This window comes from Tenebrio molitor, unplaced genomic scaffold (genome assembly GCF_963966145.1).
Source record: "Tenebrio molitor unplaced genomic scaffold, icTenMoli1.1 SCAFFOLD_199, whole genome shotgun sequence".
Taxonomy (NCBI): Eukaryota; Metazoa; Arthropoda; class Insecta; order Coleoptera; family Tenebrionidae; genus Tenebrio; species Tenebrio molitor.
This window is the reverse complement of record NW_027184115.1, coordinates 1-20,821: the sequence shown is the minus strand read 5'-3', so window position 1 is coordinate 20,821 and position 20,821 is coordinate 1. Positions and strand designations below refer to the sequence as shown.

Genomic DNA, 20,821 nt, shown 5'->3' with positions numbered 1-20,821 from the left:
ATAGTTCGTCGTCCGTTATGTCTTCGGACACATCCTCTACCAGCTCGCATCAGTCCAACAGACATAGACTGGATCTACTACGAGAAGCAAGACAGCCAAGAACCTATGCCGACCACCACATGACTAGAAGGCTCATCAAGGAGTTGAATATCAAGGAATCATTCAACCCAAGGCATGAAAAAGCCTATGATGACCAACTAGATCTGCTGGAGCGTTTGACACGCGCGAAAGGGTTCGAAGTCAATCTACTACCTCAAGTCATCACAAGTGTTGCGGACGACAACGTGCTTTACCGTATCAATAAGCATGCGTTACATCAAGTTCACTCATGGTCGAAGTTCAGAGATCGTCTTGCAAAGAAACTATATCCGTATAGCAATGAGATCGATGTCGTAGCCCAGAGTCTGAGTGAGACTGAAGATCGGGAAGACGCAGAAGACTTGGTTATGTGGTTCGAGAAAACGGTACAACGTTACCACATGCTGAGACGAAGGTGGAAGCATCCTAATGCATTCCATAACCATCAGTTGAAGCAAGCTCTTCTGAATAAATTATGCGCACCTCTCCAAGCCGAAGCCATGAGATCGGACTGGCGTCAATGGGACCTAGACCGGTTCATTCAATTTGTGTTGAAGTGTAACGATGATCTGGCGAGACGTCAGCGCCGACGAGGACCTAAGGTTGGTTTGGTTGCTGCAGTGCCTACTCGAGATATACCGATGCAGACTGGCTATAACGCTGGGCGTTCGTCAGTAAGAAACGCTATTGATAGATTTAATCAACCTCCAGCTGATCAATTCTACGAAACTGGGGAAATCCCGGAAACTCCTCGCACCAATATCCCTGATAAGAATCCGGTTCCGTATCCGTGCCGCTGGTGCAAGTCACCCCAACACGGGTCGCGCGATTGTCCTACGAAGCCTACGTGTAAGGTTTGTGGAAAGAAAGGCCATGATGAGAGTAGCTGCTACCGAGTCACTAGACAAGGCAAGTTGGCTACTCAACAGATCACTTTTACTAATACCCCTCAAGGTATGGTAGTCAATATGAGAGAAGACAGTTCGAACCTGGCGGTGCTGGAAGGTCTGTCAAAGTACTTCAATGATGCGTGTGAACGTGTCAAAGAAGCTAAATCTAAGGCTGTTGCTAAGAAAGCTGAAACTGCTACCGAAAAACCTCAGCTAGCTGGAGCAGTAAATGTAACTACTGATGAAGAAAGCGGTGGACTCTACGGAAAGTTCATGATTGGCAACAGGGACATCGTTTGTTTGGTGGATCCTGGTGCTGATAAGAACATCATGAATTGGAAGACGTTAGAGAGTCTACCCATCGAATACAAATGTTTATGGAAACCGATAGAAGAAGGGCAGATGACATTGAATTTCGTAGAAGGGTCATGTGTCGTTACTGGATCTATCGAACTACCGGTTACCTCACCACTCGGCAATGTGGAGATGGAATTCTACATTGTGAAAGAGGCTCGGCTCAATATACTAGGCAATCCCTGGATGAGAGCACTAAAAGCTGCAATATGCTTTAGAGAAGATGAAGTCCGGAATGACGTAGGAAAACTATCTTTGTTTACGAAAGAGGTTATACCCTACTCGGATGTCTTCAACGTCGCTACGAAAGTTGTAGATGTCAATGTCATGGCTGACTTGCAACAGAATTTTGGCATACAACTCATGGATGATGTCAAGTCCAACATCGTTACTATACTCGAACGTTACTCTGAAGTCTGGCGTACAACTAGAGTTGCTTGTTCTAAAAACTTCATATACCGAATTGATACGGGTAATGCCAGTCCCATAGTTGAACCACATCGACACTTCGCACCTAAGACACTTGAAGAACTTAAACGATTGACAAGAGACCTACTGCAAGCCGGAGCGATAAGAAAATCCAATTCAAATTGGCTCTCACAACCGGTAATTGTGTCGAAGAAGGATGGATCTAGTCGGTTGTGTGTTGACTTCAGATCGTTAAATGCCGTCACCAAAGCGGATCCTTTCAATGCACCGGACGCTGCTGCAGTTATTAGACAGCTGGGTCATGCCCGAGTCTTCATCGTCATGGATCTCAAAAACTCATTCAATCAAATGAGAATACATCCTGACGATAGGTGCAAGACAGCGTTCTGGACCCCTCTAGGTCAAATGGAATGGCTCGGAGTACCGTTTGGTTTGTTGAATGGCACGTCGGCTTTGGCAAGATGGTTATACTTGAACGTCATTGATCTGGAAGGCGTAGCCGTATACGTTGACGATATCGTCATTCATGCGGATGACGAAGCCACGTTACTAAAATACTTCGAAGCTATGATGAAAAGGCTGCATGAAATCGGAGCTTACATAAATGTTACCAAATGTAAGTTTGGTGTGGATGAAATTGAGTTCTTAGGATTCAATATCAAAGGAGGACGGCTTACTCCACCAACTGAATCCATTAAAGCCATCAACGCAATAAAACTACCTTACGATACCACTACTATTCGACGATTCTTGGGTATGGTTGGTTACTTCCGAAATTTCATCAAGGATTTCGCGAAGATAGCTGGACCATTGTATGAACTACTACAGAAAGAGGTTACTTTCAAGATGACAGATGAACGAGTCGCTGCGTTTGATCTACTGAAAAAGGCATTAACCGAGTGTCCTGGACTGGCCAACCCACATCCATCGTGGCCATATGTCCTCGATACGGATGCTTCTACGACAGCGATTGGTGCTTGTCTCATGCAGATGGATGAACAAAACAACCTACATCCAGTCCGATTCGGTTCGCGTCGACTCACTCCTGCCGAAAGAAACTGGCCTATATACGAACTTGAAGGCTTCGCAGTAGTCCACTTCATACTCGCGTTCCGACCATATCTTATTGGTAGAACTTTCACTGTGAGATCTGATCACAAGCCACTTCAGTGGTTATGGAAGATCGACAAGCCACGTCTAGCCAGATGGTCAATGGCTTTACAGCAATTTGACTTCAAGATCGTGTACAATCCAGGTACGGCACAGGAACAAGTCGATATATTTACCAGAGACATCGATTTTACTACTGCGGATGAGTATGTAGACCGGCATCTCGGAATGGTAAGTGTCGAAAAACCTGTAGACGACCGTGCTGCACGACAACTTGATAGGTTGGTTGGAACGGAGGTAGTGTCGATACCCGTCAAAACAAGGTCTAGTGTTGATACCACAGTTATACCAAATCTTGCGGTGGACAACAACTTCCCAACCATCGAAGAGTTCATTGATGCAGCAAAGGAAACTACGACTGTTCCTGATGGATGTATCATACAAGAGCAACTACTGGTACAGGCAAAGTCTGGTCTGATGTACGTACCAGAAAACTTAAGAGCTCGAATCTTGTTCTACTACCATTACAGTAGAGTCGGGGCACATCAAGGTGCACAGAAGATGATCGTCAGAATCAAGAAACACTTCTACTGGCCCTTGTTAGCCAAAGATTGTGTCGATTTTACCGCTGGTTGTCTGACTTGTCAACGGCGCATGAATGTCGTTAATCTAGTTGGCAAAGGTGTGTTACTATCTACTGACTTCAACATCTTAGTATCCGTCGACGCAATCGGACCATTCATGTATAAGAAGAAGTCCTACAATCTAATCACCATGATTGACAACCTAACTAAATGGGTTGAGGTTGGCATACTTGAAGATGGTACTGCTCTGACCGCATGGAACTTGGTTTATTCCATGTGGATCTGTAGACTTGGCGTACCAATGAAGATACTTACTGATAATGGTGCCATGTTTACTGGTAGAGACTTCTGTGACAAAATCGAATCGTTGGGCATTCGAACCAGTAATGCAACACCTCAATACCCTCAAGGTAATTCGATGGTGGAATCGTTCCATCATTTCCTGAAGGGAGCACTATCGCGCACCAGTGTGAACAACTGGTCTTTTGAAGAAGTACTTGCCTCAGTACTCTACGCCTATCGGTCAACACCTCACATATCCACGGGCGAATCACCATACAGACTACTCACGGGAAATGACATGGTTCTTCCACACTTTCAATCGTGGACCAACTATGAAACACTAGACTCACGGGCAGCACATCGGTACAGTCTCATTACGCAATTACGTTACGAAGCGTTTGAGCAAGCCATCAGTCGCCAAGCGCTATCTACCATGAAGAAGGATGATAGGAAGTTCGAACTAGGTGATGTCGTAATCTACCAACTGACTAAGAAAGACAGTGAAAAGTTAGTTAAATACTATGGTTCCGACAAGCTCATGCCTACTTGGTCTGAACCAATGCGCATCACCAAAATACTACATCCACAACAAGGCACCTACTTACTTGAGTCAGTTTGGCATAAAGGCTTTAAACGCCAAGTCAACAAAACGCAGGTGCGTAGCTTCTACCCGATGCCGGATCCTCGTTTCGATGAGTGGTACCGTACTGAAGTGGCCAGAGACCGTCAATACCAGACGGAAGGTTCAGCTCCAGAACAACAGCGTCGAGAGAGGTTGGAAGCAGCCGAGAAGTTAGGTATACGTGATGAGCGTGGTAGGTTTGTTGGTGGAGAAAGAGCTCTTGGAGTTGCAGTGGAAAGGGACACACATGATTGGTTGTACCCTGGAAACAAGTTTAAAGACTTGATCATTCCACCTGAGGTATCAGAGAAGGTGTCGGTTGAACAAGGTTCGCAGACTGAAATCACCCCCAAAGAAGAAGAATCGAAGGAGGTAGAAGCAGCAAAGCCGAGGAAGAGAAGACGTAAGAACGTCAACGTCGTGCTTACTATGCTACCAAATCTACATCCGCCGGAAGGGGCATGTTAGCTCATTGAGCTATCACTTCATGTTGTGCTCTTGACGATACTTGGTCTATTACTACTTTTGTTTATTTGACATTATGTATACTTGACGATACCTATGATTTGTTCACTCGATTTTACTCTAAGGCAAAGACTTGACGATACTTAATTGTTTGAAACTGGTGTCATTCTAACCAGTGTATGGTATCATTGAATGACACCGGTATATGTTTGTGTATCAAAAGATCGTTGACGATTTGACCTATGTGCATCCGTGACATTGTATAGAAGTGAATGTTGTGTTATTGAAAATACAGCGACTAGGCCATGCAATACTGCAATCCGTTGCCCTGGACCTATAGCGGTCAACCAAAGAACGCATGATACCTATAGCTCGTGCTTGTGTAGGGCCGGTAAGCCACGGTAACTAATTCAATGGTCTTCCTGGAGGCCAGGACAAGCTTCCCATACGCTTGGATACAAGTATCCTATTAAGTATACAATTACATTACAGATCAAGTCCATTCGATTGTCCAGTTGCTCAATAGTATCCAATGTACCGAAATTTTGTACAAGAGGGGTACGTGTGTTATGTCCTGGAGGGAGACAGTCTCCACACGTACCAATTTGCAAACCAGAATTTTAACCATAATTTGAGTCAACCAACGTTTCAACCATCAGAAACGATTTTGCAGATCACTAATTTTGCAACAGTGCCCTTCCGTCAATTCCTTTAAGTTTCAGTCTTGCAACCATACTCCCCCCAGGGCCCAAAAACTTCAATTTCTTTCGAACGCTGAAAAGAATACAGACTTCTAACCAACGATCAGTCGGCATGGTTTACGGTTGGGACTACGACGGTATCTAATCGTCTTCGATCCCCCAACTTTAGTCCTTGATTAACAGGAACATTCTGGACAAAAGCTTTCGCATTTGAGTGTCTTTGCCGGGTCTCAGAATTTCACCTCTCTCCAGCAAGTACAAGTGTCCCCGACTGCCCTTATCAATCATCCTAATCAACAAACATTCGGCATGTTTATTGACAGTTTAAATGTGCTATTCCATGCTAGATAGTTCACACATATCGCGTGCCTTAGGCGCCTCCATTTTCTCAAGGTAACAAGTTAAAGGTTTAAGTTGCATCCTTTGCAGGTTGCTTTCAAACCAATTGATATCTAACTACGGACGCTTTAACTGCAGCAACTCAAATATATGCTATTGGAGCTGGAATTACCGCGGCTGCTGGCACCAGACTTGCCCTCCAATTGTTACTCGTGAAACGATGTAATTTTCACTCATTGCAGTCATAAAACAATTTGCTTTATGCCACTATTTTTGTTCACTACCTCCCCGTGTCGGGACTGAGTAATTTGCGCGCCTGCTGCCACCCTTAGATGTGGTAGCCGTCTCTCAGGCTCCCTCTCCGGAATCAAACCCTAATTCCCCGTCACCTGTAATAGCCTTGGTAAGCCAATACCTTACCAACCAAGCTGATAGGTCACAAACTGAAATGAGTCCTCGCTAAAGCGATATCTGAGTCTATCCGATCACCTAGAGCACATAAGTGCTACCGAGTTTTACTAAAGACCAATCACGCATGAAATGCGACATGTATTAGCTTCAGATTTTCCATGGATATCCATTGAAGAATTGTCTCATTGTTATAATAAGTGTTTTAATGAGCTATTCGCAGTTTCGTCGTGTGAAAACTTATACTTAGACTTGCATGGCTTAATCTTTCAAACAAGCATATGACTACTGGCAGGATCAACCAGATTACTTAATGATTAAGTATGTTAGTATGTTCAAGACAATACCATCATTCTTACTACTGCTCCAATAAATCAATAAACACCCTTCTAGAGTATCTCTTTGTCTGTCCTTTTTACTCACAGCATTAACCAATCAAATTTTACACTTTTTCACTCTTCCTATTTTTTGGGCCAGTTTTCACTTGCCCCTATATATATATATTAAAAGACTGAACCGAACCTCTCCGGCCAAAACAATTTTTTTCCGCACTTTTGTCCCGCACTTGACGATACCTTTTTTTTTTTTGGACTTGACGATACTTTTTTTTGGACTTGACGATACTTTTTTTTTGGACTTGACGATACCTTTTTTTTTTTGGACTTGACGATACTTTTTTTTGGACTTGACGATACTTTTTTTTTGGACTTGACGATACTTTTTTTTTGGACTTGACGATACTTTTTTTTCGGACTTGACGATACTATTTTTTTCGGACTTGACGATACTTTTTATTCGGACTTGACGATACTTTTTATTCGGACTTGACGATACTTTTTTTCGGACTTGACGATACTATTTTATTTGGACTTGACGATACTATATTTTTTGCTTAATAAGCTGCCAACTCCTTGTCGTTCCCGGTTAGTCCCCTAGACCGGTACTACACAGGCCTTATGTTTCTTAGCAATGGAGTTCGAAAGGGATCCCGCAGATTAAACATAGTGTGGTCGGCAGCTGATATATCAACTGCCGACGTTGGAGCAGGGCCGGATATTATGCATGACTGGATATTATGCAGTATCGTCAAGCATGACACTTGACGATACCCAAAGTGGACGTTTGAAATTCAAGTGTTAAGCCTCAATTGATCGCAGTTCAAAGACTGCTCTCAAATGTACAACGTCTACTTGAGTATCAATCGTATTTTGATATCATAACTAATCGTAAAGTCTTTCAATTTAGTATCTGACCTTTACAGACTAATACATCCTTTCTCAAGTTAGGATTTTGACTTAGAGGCGTTCAGTCATTATCCATCAAACGTAGCTTTGCGTCTTTGACTTTACAGTCAAACGCTTAACCAGCGGTTTGAATCAACGGTTCCTCTCGTACTAAGTTGATTAACTCTTTTGATGCGTGTATAAGTAGGATAAAACTAACCTGTCTCACGACGGTCTAAACCCAGCTCACGTTCCCTATTAACGGGTGAACAATCCGACACTTTGAGACTTCTGCAACTCAATGATAGGAAGAGCCGACATCGAAGGATCAAAAAGCAACGTCGCTATGAACGCTTGGCTGCCACAAGCCAGTTATCCCTGTGGTAACTTTTCCGTCACCTCTAGCCAGAATCTTTCTGGGCTTAAAGGATCGATAGGCCATGCTTTCGCAATTCTTATTGATGATACAAATCCGAATAATGCTAACTTTTCTCCTTTCGGTCTACAAGAGATTTCTGTTCTCTTTGAGTTAACCTTAGGGCATCTGCGTTGATGTTTAGCAGATGTGCCGCCCCAGCCAAACTCCCCATTTGATAATGTCCTCAGTGAATGTCATTTACACTTTAGATTCGAGTATCTGCAAAGCAGACTCACTAATTCCGAGTGAGCAAAGCCACATTAGAAGCCGTGGTATTTCACTGTCGCATTAGATGCTCCCACGTATGCTACATCTTCCAAGTAGTTTTACAATATCAAACTAGAGTCAAGCTCAACAGGGTCTTCTTTCCCCGCTTATATTGCCAAGCCCGTTCCCTTGGCTGTGGTTTCACTGGATAGTAGTTGGGGACAGTAGGAATCTCATTGATCCATTCATGCACGTCATTAATTAGACGACGAGGCATTTGGCTACCTTAAGAGAGTCATAGTTACTCCCGCCGTTTACCCGCGCTTATGCGAATCTCATCACAATAACATTCAGAGCACTGGGCAGAAATCACATTGCGTGTATAGTTTTTCAACTTTACACAATGCTTTGTTTTAATTAAACAGTCAGATTCCTCTAGTCAACACCAGTTCTGGATATGTCATAATTGTAACTTAACAAGTTAAGTCACTGACGTCCAGAGCCAATCCTTTTTCCAAAGTTACAGATCGAATTTGCCGACTTCCCTCATCTACTTTATTCCACTTAACCATAGGCTATTAACCTTGGAGACCTGATGCGGTTTAGGGTACGGTTATCAACAATAGTAAATAGTAATCGAAATTTCAAGGTTCAAATAGGTTGGCGTAAGATTCCATTGAGAATAGAACATGTCCGACTTTTTATCTTTTTCGCTAACTAAATCAATTCAAAAGATTCAAGTCATTGTCAAGCGTCGCAAGCGCCTGCTGCCAAACTATCTGAAGAATCAATCACTTTTTGTCACCAAACTATCGTTTTTAGTAACGGAATATCAACCGTTATTCCTTTCGGCAAAAATCAAATAGATTTAGAATCAACATGACCTGCCTTAGGACCGACTCACCCGAGCACAATTACTGTTCTCTCGGAACCCTATTCCACACGGCCGTTGTGTGTTTCACACAACTTTAATTACTACCACCAAGATCTGCACTAAGAATCGCTCAAATCACGTTCACACATGACTGTAATTGCAATTCTCACGCCCTCCTACACAGACTTCAGCTTTTGAAATCTGGTTTAGAATCGGTGAGATGCTTCAGCGCCATCCATTTTCAGAGCTGCTTCATTCGGCAGGTGAGTTGTTACACACTCCTTAGCGGATTTCGACTTCCATGACCACCGTCCTGCTGTCTCAATGAAGTAACATCTTTTGGGTGTCTCGTTTGCATCTACTTAGGCACCTTTGCTAAACGGTAGGAGCATCCCTCATCGCCAGTTCTGCTTACCAAAATTGGCCCACTTGAAAATATAATTGATAAAGCATTCGAAATTAAATCAAATACCTTCGAAACTATTTCAAGTTTGAGAATAGGTCAAAGGCCAAAAGGCCTCCGGATCCTCTAATCATTGTCTTTACCAGTTTCAACTTTACTATTTTCAGCTATCCTGAGGGAAACTTCGGAGGGAACCAGCTACTAGATGGTTCGATTAGTCTTTCGCCCCTATACTCGAATTTTACGAACGATTTGCACGTCAGTATCGCTTAAAGCTTCCATCAGAATTTCTTCTGACTTCACCTTATTCAAGCATAGATCACCATCTTTCGGGTCTGATCACTACTACTCTAACTCAATAGATTATTGGTCTGTTTTGAAAATCACTTTGATTTCTCTACGCATTCCAGTTTATCACTGTTCTGCTCGCAATAGTGAACAACTCCTTGGTCCGTGTTTCAAGACGGGTCTAATCTTAACGTGAATAGATAACTTCCTCAAAAGAGATCTACGTTTACGTGTCAATTAGCTTCCACGATCATGGTTTCAGGTCTTTTGATACTCCTTTCAGAGATCTTTTCAACTTTCCCTCACGGTACTTGTTCGCTATCGATCCTTTGACAGTATTTATGCTTCGGTGAAGATCACCACCTTTCACACTTCACTCTCAAGAAGCGCTACTCTAATAAATGGACTTTAACAAACAACATAGACAGCCCTAATGACGTATCATCATTTATTCAACAACATTCAAATTGTTTAGACTGTCATGATGCTCGTTACCCCTTAGTGTACAACTCTCGATAGAGATTAACACTTTGGCATTTTCTTTTTTCGCTCGCCGCTAATAAAAGAATCTCAGTTGATTTCTTTTCCTCAGCTTATTAATATGCTTAAATTCAGCTGGTAGCTCTCAACAGATCTGGACAAAAACTGACTGGTGGCAAATCGATATTTACATATAAGACTATGCCAGTTGGAGTATGTCTATCAAACATATTTTTCCTGCTAATGAATCAAATTGTCACAGATTTGCCGATGTAAATCAGCGAAGCTAATTTACCTTAGAATTCAAAATGTCTACATCCAATCAATGATGGTCGCGAGTTATCGTATCTTAACACGTTCTTCATCATTTCAAAGGTCTAGTCATCCACCATTATCGCTTTTAATTTACAAAGAATGAATTAGTAATCAGAATCATATTTTCAACGTTGTTATTGTTATTAAATAATCCATCCGCAGGTTCACCTACGGATACCGTGTTACGACTTCTTCATCCTCTAAACAGTTAGGCTCACGTTGTTTCACAATAGACCGAAGTCTTTCGATCCACAAAATTCACCTAACCATCCAATCGGTTGAAGCGACGGGCGGTGTGTACAAAGGGCAGGGACGAAATCAACTCAAGATAATGACTTGCGCTTACTAGGAATTCCTCGTTTATGACGGACAATTACAACCGACAATCCCCACCTTAACACGCTTTGAAGATTCACAACATCGTTTCGATATTGGTACTCGTTGTGCATGTTATTGTAGCACACGTGCAGCCCAGGTTATCTAAGGGCATCACAGACCTGTTATTGCCTTGATCTTCCCAATGTTTGGAACATTGAGTCCCTTTAAGACTCTTCCATTTAAGATAACAGTCGAGAATTAAAGGTCAAGGTCTCGTCCGTTATCGGAATAAACCAGACAAGTCACCTCACCGACTAAGAACGGCCATGCACCACCACCCATAGAATTTAGAAAAATCTTTTAGTTTGTCAATCATAACTATGTCCGGACCTGGTAAAATTTCACGCGTTGAGTCGAATTAAGCCGCAAGCTCCACTCCTGGTGGTGCCCTTCCGTCAATTCCTTTAAGTTTCAGTCTTGCAACCATACTCCCCCCAGGGCCCAAAAACTTCAATTTCTTTCGAACGCTGAAAAGAATACAGACTTCTAACCAACGATCAGTCGGCATGGTTTACGGTTGGGACTACGACGGTATCTAATCGTCTTCGATCCCCCAACTTTAGTCCTTGATTAACAGGAACATTCTGGACAAAAGCTTTCGCATTTGAGTGTCTTTGCCGGGTCTCAGAATTTCACCTCTCTCCAGCAAGTACAAGTGTCCCCGACTGCCCTTATCAATCATCCTAATCAACAAACATTCGGCATGTTTATTGACAGTTTAAATGTGCTATTCCATGCTAGATAGTTCACACATATCGCGTGCCTTAGGCGCCTCCATTTTCTCAAGGTAACAAGTTAAAGGTTTAAGTTGCATCCTTTGCAGGTTGCTTTCAAACCAATTGATATCTAACTACGGACGCTTTAACTGCAGCAACTCAAATATATGCTATTGGAGCTGGAATTACCGCGGCTGCTGGCACCAGACTTGCCCTCCAATTGTTACTCGTGAAACGATGTAATTTTCACTCATTGCAGTCATAAAACAATTTGCTTTATGCCACTATTTTTGTTCACTACCTCCCCGTGTCGGGACTGAGTAATTTGCGCGCCTGCTGCCACCCTTAGATGTGGTAGCCGTCTCTCAGGCTCCCTCTCCGGAATCAAACCCTAATTCCCCGTCACCTGTAATAGCCTTGGTAAGCCAATACCTTACCAACCAAGCTGATAGGTCACAAACTGAAATGAGTCCTCGCTAAAGCGATATCTGAGTCTATCCGATCACCTAGAGCACATAAGTGCTACCGAGTTTTACTAAAGACCAATCACGCATGAAATGCGACATGTATTAGCTTCAGATTTTCCATGGATATCCATTGAAGAATTGTCTCATTGTTATAATAAGTGTTTTAATGAGCTATTCGCAGTTTCGTCGTGTGAAAACTTATACTTAGACTTGCATGGCTTAATCTTTCAAACAAGCATATGACTACTGGCAGGATCAACCAGATTACTTAATGATTAAGTATGTTAGTATGTTCAAGACAATACCATCATTCTTACTACTGCTCCAATAAATCAATAAACACCCTTCTAGAGTATCTCTTTGTCTGTCCTTTTTACTCACAGCATTAACCAATCAAATTTTACACTTTTTCACTCTTCCTATTTTTTGGGCCAGTTTTCACTTGCCCCTATATATATATATTAAAAGACTGAACCGAACCTCTCCGGCCAAAACAATTTTTTTCCGCACTTTTGTCCCGCACTTGACGATACCTTTTTTTTTTTTGGACTTGACGATACTTTTTTTTTTGAACTTGACGATACTTTTTTTTAGGACTTGACAGATACTTTTTTTTCGGACTTGACGATACTTTTTTTTCGGACTTGACGATACTATTTTTTTTGAACTTGACGATACCTTTTTTTTCGGACTTGACGATACTATTTTTTTTGAACTTGACGATACTTTTTTTCGGACTTGACGATACTATTTTTTTTTAACTTGACGATACTTTTTTTCGGACTTGACGATACTATTTTATTTGGACTTGACGATACTATATTTTTTTGCTTAATAAGCTGCCAACTCCTTGTCGTTCCCGGTTAGTCCCCTAGACCGGTACTACACAGGCCTTATGTTTCTTAGCAATGGAGTTCGAAAGGGATCCCGCAGATTAAACATAGTGTGGTCGGCAGCTGATATATCAACCGCCGACGTTGGATGATATCGTCAAGTCCCAACCGTTTGATGCAGGACTGAGGAGATCGTGAAGCATGACACTTGACGATACCCAAAGTGGACGTTTGAAATTCAAGTGTTAAGCCTCAATTGATCGCAGTTCAAAGACTGCTCTCAAATGTACAACGTCTACTTGAGTATCAATCGTATTTTGATATCATAACTAATCGTAAAGTCTTTCAATTTAGTATCTGACCTTTACAGACTAATACATCCTTTCTCAAGTTAGGATTTTGACTTAGAGGCGTTCAGTCATTATCCATCAAACGTAGCTTTGCGTCTTTGACTTTACAGTCAAACGCTTAACCAGCGGTTTGAATCAACGGTTCCTCTCGTACTAAGTTGATTAACTCTTTTGATGCGTGTATAAGTAGGATAAAACTAACCTGTCTCACGACGGTCTAAACCCAGCTCACGTTCCCTATTAACGGGTGAACAATCCGACACTTTGAGACTTCTGCAACTCAATGATAGGAAGAGCCGACATCGAAGGATCAAAAAGCAACGTCGCTATGAACGCTTGGCTGCCACAAGCCAGTTATCCCTGTGGTAACTTTTCCGTCACCTCTAGCCAGAATCTTTCTGGGCTTAAAGGATCGATAGGCCATGCTTTCGCAATTCTTATTGATGATACAAATCCGAATAATGCTAACTTTTCTCCTTTCGGTCTACAAGAGATTTCTGTTCTCTTTGAGTTAACCTTAGGGCATCTGCGTTGATGTTTAGCAGATGTGCCGCCCCAGCCAAACTCCCCATTTGATAATGTCCTCAGTGAATGTCATTTACACTTTAGATTCGAGTATCTGCAAAGCAGACTCACTAATTCCGAGTGAGCAAAGCCACATTAGAAGCCGTGGTATTTCACTGTCGCATTAGATGCTCCCACGTATGCTACATCTTCCAAGTAGTTTTACAATATCAAACTAGAGTCAAGCTCAACAGGGTCTTCTTTCCCCGCTTATATTGCCAAGCCCGTTCCCTTGGCTGTGGTTTCACTGGATAGTAGTTGGGGACAGTAGGAATCTCATTGATCCATTCATGCACGTCATTAATTAGACGACGAGGCATTTGGCTACCTTAAGAGAGTCATAGTTACTCCCGCCGTTTACCCGCGCTTATGCGAATCTCATCACAATAACATTCAGAGCACTGGGCAGAAATCACATTGCGTGTATAGTTTTTCAACTTTACACAATGCTTTGTTTTAATTAAACAGTCAGATTCCTCTAGTCAACACCAGTTCTGGATATGTCATAATTGTAACTTAACAAGTTAAGTCACTGACGTCCAGAGCCAATCCTTTTTCCAAAGTTACAGATCGAATTTGCCGACTTCCCTCATCTACTTTATTCCACTTAACCATAGGCTATTAACCTTGGAGACCTGATGCGGTTTAGGGTACGGTTATCAACAATAGTAAATAGTAATCGAAATTTCAAGGTTCAAATAGGTTGGCGTAAGATTCCATTGAGAATAGAACATGTCCGACTTTTTATCTTTTTCGCTAACTAAATCAATTCAAAAGATTCAAGTCATTGTCAAGCGTCGCAAGCGCCTGCTGCCAAACTATCTGAAGAATCAATCACTTTTTGTCACCAAACTATCGTTTTTAGTAACGGAATATCAACCGTTATTCCTTTCGGCAAAAATCAAATAGATTTAGAATCAACATGACCTGCCTTAGGACCGACTCACCCGAGCACAATTACTGTTCTCTCGGAACCCTATTCCACACGGCCGTTGTGTGTTTCACACAACTTTAATTACTACCACCAAGATCTGCACTAAGAATCGCTCAAATCACGTTCACACATGACTGTAATTGCAATTCTCACGCCCTCCTACACAGACTTCAGCTTTTGAAATCTGGTTTAGAATCGGTGAGATGCTTCAGCGCCATCCATTTTCAGAGCTGCTTCATTCGGCAGGTGAGTTGTTACACACTCCTTAGCGGATTTCGACTTCCATGACCACCGTCCTGCTGTCTCAATGAAGTAACATCTTTTGGGTGTCTCGTTTGCATCTACTTAGGCACCTTTGCTAAACGGTAGGAGCATCCCTCATCGCCAGTTCTGCTTACCAAAATTGGCCCACTTGAAAATATAATTGATAAAGCATTCGAAATTAAATCAAATACCTTCGAAACTATTTCAAGTTTGAGAATAGGTCAAAGGCCAAAAGGCCTCCGGATCCTCTAATCATTGTCTTTACCAGTTTCAACTTTACTATTTTCAGCTATCCTGAGGGAAACTTCGGAGGGAACCAGCTACTAGATGGTTCGATTAGTCTTTCGCCCCTATACTCGAATTTTACGAACGATTTGCACGTCAGTATCGCTTAAAGCTTCCATCAGAATTTCTTCTGACTTCACCTTATTCAAGCATAGATCACCATCTTTCGGGTCTGATCACTACTACTCTAACTCAATAGATTATTGGTCTGTTTTGAAAATCACTTTGATTTCTCTACGCATTCCAGTTTATCACTGTTCTGCTCGCAATAGTGAACAACTCCTTGGTCCGTGTTTCAAGACGGGTCTAATCTTAACGTGAATAGATAACTTCCTCAAAAGAGATCTACGTTTACGTGTCAATTAGCTTCCACGATCATGGTTTCAGGTCTTTTGATACTCCTTTCAGAGATCTTTTCAACTTTCCCTCACGGTACTTGTTCGCTATCGATCCTTTGACAGTATTTATGCTTCGGTGAAGATCACCACCTTTCACACTTCACTCTCAAGAAGCGCTACTCTAATAAATGGACTTTAACAAACAACATAGACAGCCCTAATGACGTATCATCATTTATTCAACAACATTCAAATTGTTTAGACTGTCATGATGCTCGTTACCCCTTAGTGTACAACTCTCGATAGAGATTAACACTTTGGCATTTTCTTTTTTCGCTCGCCGCTAATAAAAGAATCTCAGTTGATTTCTTTTCCTCAGCTTATTAATATGCTTAAATTCAGCTGGTAGCTCTCAACAGATCTGGACAAAAACTGACTGGTGGCAAATCGATATTTACATATAAGACTATGCCAGTTGGAGTATGTCTATCAAACATATTTTTCCTGCTAATGAATCAAATTGTCACAGATTTGCCGATGTAAATCAGCGAAGCTAATTTACCTTAGAATTCAAAATGTCTACATCCAATCAATGATGGTCGCGAGTTATCGTATCTTAACACGTTCTTCATCATTTCAAAGGTCTAGTCATCCACCATTATCGCTTTTAATTTACAAAGAATGAATTAGTAATCAGAATCATATTTTCAACGTTGTTATTGTTATTAAATAATCCATCCGCAGGTTCACCTACGGATACCGTGTTACGACTTCTTCATCCTCTAAACAGTTAGGCTCACGTTGTTTCACAATAGACCGAAGTCTTTCGATCCACAAAATTCACCTAACCATCCAATCGGTTGAAGCGACGGGCGGTGTGTACAAAGGGCAGGGACGAAATCAACTCAAGATAATGACTTGCGCTTACTAGGAATTCCTCGTTTATGACGGACAATTACAACCGACAATCCCCACCTTAACACGCTTTGAAGATTCACAACATCGTTTCGATATTGGTACTCGTTGTGCATGTTATTGTAGCACACGTGCAGCCCAGGTTATCTAAGGGCATCACAGACCTGTTATTGCCTTGATCTTCCCAATGTTTGGAACATTGAGTCCCTTTAAGACTCTTCCATTTAAGATAACAGTCGAGAATTAAAGGTCAAGGTCTCGTCCGTTATCGGAATAAACCAGACAAGTCACCTCACCGACTAAGAACGGCCATGCACCACCACCCATAGAATTTAGAAAAATCTTTTAGTTTGTCAATCATAACTATGTCCGGACCTGGTAAAATTTCACGCGTTGAGTCGAATTAAGCCGCAAGCTCCACTCCTGGTGGTGCCCTTCCGTCAATTCCTTTAAGTTTCAGTCTTGCAACCATACTCCCCCCAGGGCCCAAAAACTTCAATTTCTTTCGAACGCTGAAAAGAATACAGACTTCTAACCAACGATCAGTCGGCATGGTTTACGGTTGGGACTACGACGGTATCTAATCGTCTTCGATCCCCCAACTTTAGTCCTTGATTAACAGGAACATTCTGGACAAAAGCTTTCGCATTTGAGTGTCTTTGCCGGGTCTCAGAATTTCACCTCTCTCCAGCAAGTACAAGTGTCCCCGACTGCCCTTATCAATCATCCTAATCAACAAACATTCGGCATGTTTATTGACAGTTTAAATGTGCTATTCCATGCTAGATAGTTCACACATATCGCGTGCCTTAGGCGCCTCCATTTTCTCAAGGTAACAAGTTAAAGGTTTAAGTTGCATCCTTTGCAGGTTGCTTTCAAACCAATTGATATCTAACTACGGACGCTTTAACTGCAGCAACTCAAATATATGCTATTGGAGCTGGAATTACCGCGGCTGCTGGCACCAGACTTGCCCTCCAATTGTTACTCGTGAAACGATGTAATTTTCACTCATTGCAGTCATAAAACAATTTGCTTTATGCCACTATTTTTGTTCACTACCTCCCCGTGTCGGGACTGAGTAATTTGCGCGCCTGCTGCCACCCTTAGATGTGGTAGCCGTCTCTCAGGCTCCCTCTCCGGAATCAAACCCTAATTCCCCGTCACCTGTAATAGCCTTGGTAAGCCAATACCTTACCAACCAAGCTGATAGGTCACAAACTGAAATGAGTCCTCGCTAAAGCGATATCTGAGTCTATCCGATCACCTAGAGCACATAAGTGCTACCGAGTTTTACTAAAGACCAATCACGCATGAAATGCGACATGTATTAGCTTCAGATTTTCCATGGATATCCATTGAAGAATTGTCTCATTGTTATAATAAGTGTTTTAATGAGCTATTCGCAGTTTCGTCGTGTGAAAACTTATACTTAGACTTGCATGGCTTAATCTTTCAAACAAGCATATGACTACTGGCAGGATCAACCAGATTACTTAATGATTAAGTATGTTAGTATGTTCAAGACAATACCATCATTCTTACTACTGCTCCAATAAATCAATAAACACCCTTCTAGAGTATCTCTTTGTCTGTCCTTTTTACTCACAGCATTAACCAATCAAATTTTACACTTTTTCACTCTTCCTATTTTTTGGGCCAGTTTTCACTTGCCCCTATATATATATATTAAAAGACTGAACCGAACCTCTCCGGCCAAAACAATTTTTTTCCGCACTTTTGTCCCGCACTTGACGATACCTTTTTTTTTTTTGGACTTGACGATACTTTTTTTTTTGAACTTGACGATACTTTTTTTTAGGACTTGACAGATACTTTTTTTTCGGACTTGACGATACTTTTTTTTCGGACTTGACGATACTATTTTTTTTGAACTTGACGATACCTTTTTTTTCGGACTTGACGATACTATTTTTTTTGAACTTGACGATACTTTTTTTCGGACTTGACGATACTATTTTTTTTTAACTTGACGATACTTTTTTTCGGACTTGACGATACTATTTTATTTGGACTTGACGATACTATATTTTTTTGCTTAATAAGCTGCCAACTCCTTGTCGTTCCCGGTTAGTCCCCTAGACCGGTACTACACAGGCCTTATGTTTCTTAGCAATGGAGTTCGAAAGGGATCCCGCAGATTAAACATAGTGTGGTCGGCAGCTGATATATCAACCGCCGACGTTGGATGATATCGTCAAGTCCCAACCGTTTGATGCAGGACTGAGGAGATCGTGAAGCATGACACTTGACGATACCCAAAGTGGACGTTTGAAATTCAAGTGTTAAGCCTCAATTGATCGCAGTTCAAAGACTGCTCTCAAATGTACAACGTCTACTTGAGTATCAATCGTATTTTGATATCATAACTAATCGTAAAGTCTTTCAATTTAGTATCTGACCTTTACAGACTAATACATCCTTTCTCAAGTTAGGATTTTGACTTAGAGGCGTTCAGTCATTATCCATCAAACGTAGCTTTGCGTCTTTGACTTTACAGTCAAACGCTTAACCAGCGGTTTGAATCAACGGTTCCTCTCGTACTAAGTTGATTAACTCTTTTGATGCGTGTATAAGTAGGATAAAACTAACCTGTCTCACGACGGTCTAAACCCAGCTCACGTTCCCTATTAACGGGTGAACAATCCGACACTTTGAGACTTCTGCAACTCAATGATAGGAAGAGCCGACATCGAAGGATCAAAAAGCAACGTCGCTATGAACGCTTGGCTGCCACAAGCCAGTTATCCCTGTGGTAACTTTTCCGTCACCTCTAGCCAGAATCTTTCTGGGCTTAAAGGATCGATAGGCCATGCTTTCGCAATTCTTATTGATGATACAAATCCGAATAATGCTAACTTTTCTCCTTTCGGTCTACAAGAGATTTCTGTTCTCTTTGAGTTAACCTTAGGGCATCTGCGTTGATGTTTAGCAGATGTGCCGCCCCAGCCAAACTCCCCATTTGATAATGTCCTCAGTGAATGTCATTTACACTTTAGATTCGAGTATCTGCAAAGCAGACTCACTAATTCCGAGTGAGCAAAGCCACATTAGAAGCCGTGGTATTTCACTGTCGCATTAGATGCTCCCACGTATGCTACATCTTCCAAGTAGTTTTACAATATCAAACTAGAGTCAAGCTCAACAGGGTCTTCTTTCCCCGCTTATATTGCCAAGCCCGTTCCCTTGGCTGTGGTTTCACTGGATAGTAGTTGGGGACAGTAGGAATCTCATTGATCCATTCATGCACGTCATTAATTAGACGACGAGGCATTTGGCTACCTTAAGAGAGTCATAGTTACTCCCGCCGTTTACCCGCGCTTATGCGAATCTCATCACAATAACATTCAGAGCACTGGGCAGAAATCACATTGCGTGTATAGTTTTTCAACTTTACACAATGCTTTGTTTTAATTAAACAGTCAGATTCCTCTAGTCAACACCAGTTCTGGATATGTCATAATTGTAACTTAACAAGTTAAGTCACTGACGTCCAGAGCCAATCCTTTTTCCAAAGTTACAGATCGAATTTGCCGACTTCCCTCATCTACTTTATTCCACTTAACCATAGGCTATTAACCTTGGAGACCTGATGCGGTTTAGGGTACGGTTATCAACAATAGTAAATAGTAATCGAAATTTCAAGGTTCAAATAGGTTGGCGTAAGATTCCATTGAGAATAGAACATGTCCGACTTTTTATCTTTTTCGCTAACTAAATCAATTCAAAAGATTCAAGTCATTGTCAAGCGTCGCAAGCGCCTGCTGCCAAACTATCTGAAGAATCAATCACTTTTTGTCACCAAACTATCGTTTTTAGTAACGGAATATCAACCGTTATTCCTTTCGGCAAAAATCAAATAGATTTAGAATCAACATGACCTGCCTTAGGACCGACTCACCCGAGCACAATTACTGTTCTCTCGGAACCCTATTCCACACGGCCGTTGTGTGTTTCACACAACTTTAATTACTACCACCAAGATCTGCACTAAGAATCGCTCAAATCACGTTCACACATGACTGTAATTGCAATTCTCACGCCCTCCTACACAGACTTCAGCTTTTGAAATCTGGTTTAGAATCGGTGAGATGCTTCAGCGCCATCCATTTTCAGAGCTGCTTCATTCGGCAGGTGAGTTGTTACACACTCCTTAGCGGATTTCGACTTCCATGACCACCGTCCTGCTGTCTCAATGAAGTAACATCTTTTGGGTGTCTCGTTTGCATCTACTTAGGCACCTTTGCTAAACGGTAGGAGCATCCCTCATCGCCAGTTCTGCTTAC

The 20,821-nt window shown here is 41.8% G+C and overlaps 6 pseudogenes; all 6 read right to left on the bottom strand.

The window, feature by feature from the left end:
• Positions 1 to 7,160: 7,160 nt before the first annotated feature.
• On the bottom strand, positions 7,161 to 7,280 carry LOC138140748 (5S ribosomal RNA; annotated as a pseudogene).
• A 102-nt stretch (positions 7,281 to 7,382) lies between these two features.
• LOC138140747 (large subunit ribosomal RNA) lies at positions 7,383 to 10,318 on the bottom strand (annotated as a pseudogene).
• A 2,550-nt stretch (positions 10,319 to 12,868) lies between these two features.
• On the bottom strand, positions 12,869 to 12,988 carry LOC138140743 (5S ribosomal RNA; annotated as a pseudogene).
• A 105-nt stretch (positions 12,989 to 13,093) lies between these two features.
• LOC138140746 (large subunit ribosomal RNA) lies at positions 13,094 to 16,029 on the bottom strand (annotated as a pseudogene).
• A 2,550-nt stretch (positions 16,030 to 18,579) lies between these two features.
• Positions 18,580 to 18,699, bottom strand: LOC138140741 (5S ribosomal RNA; annotated as a pseudogene).
• Positions 18,700 to 18,804: 105 nt separating this feature from the next.
• On the bottom strand, positions 18,805 to 20,821 carry LOC138140751 (large subunit ribosomal RNA; annotated as a pseudogene; the record flags this gene model as incomplete).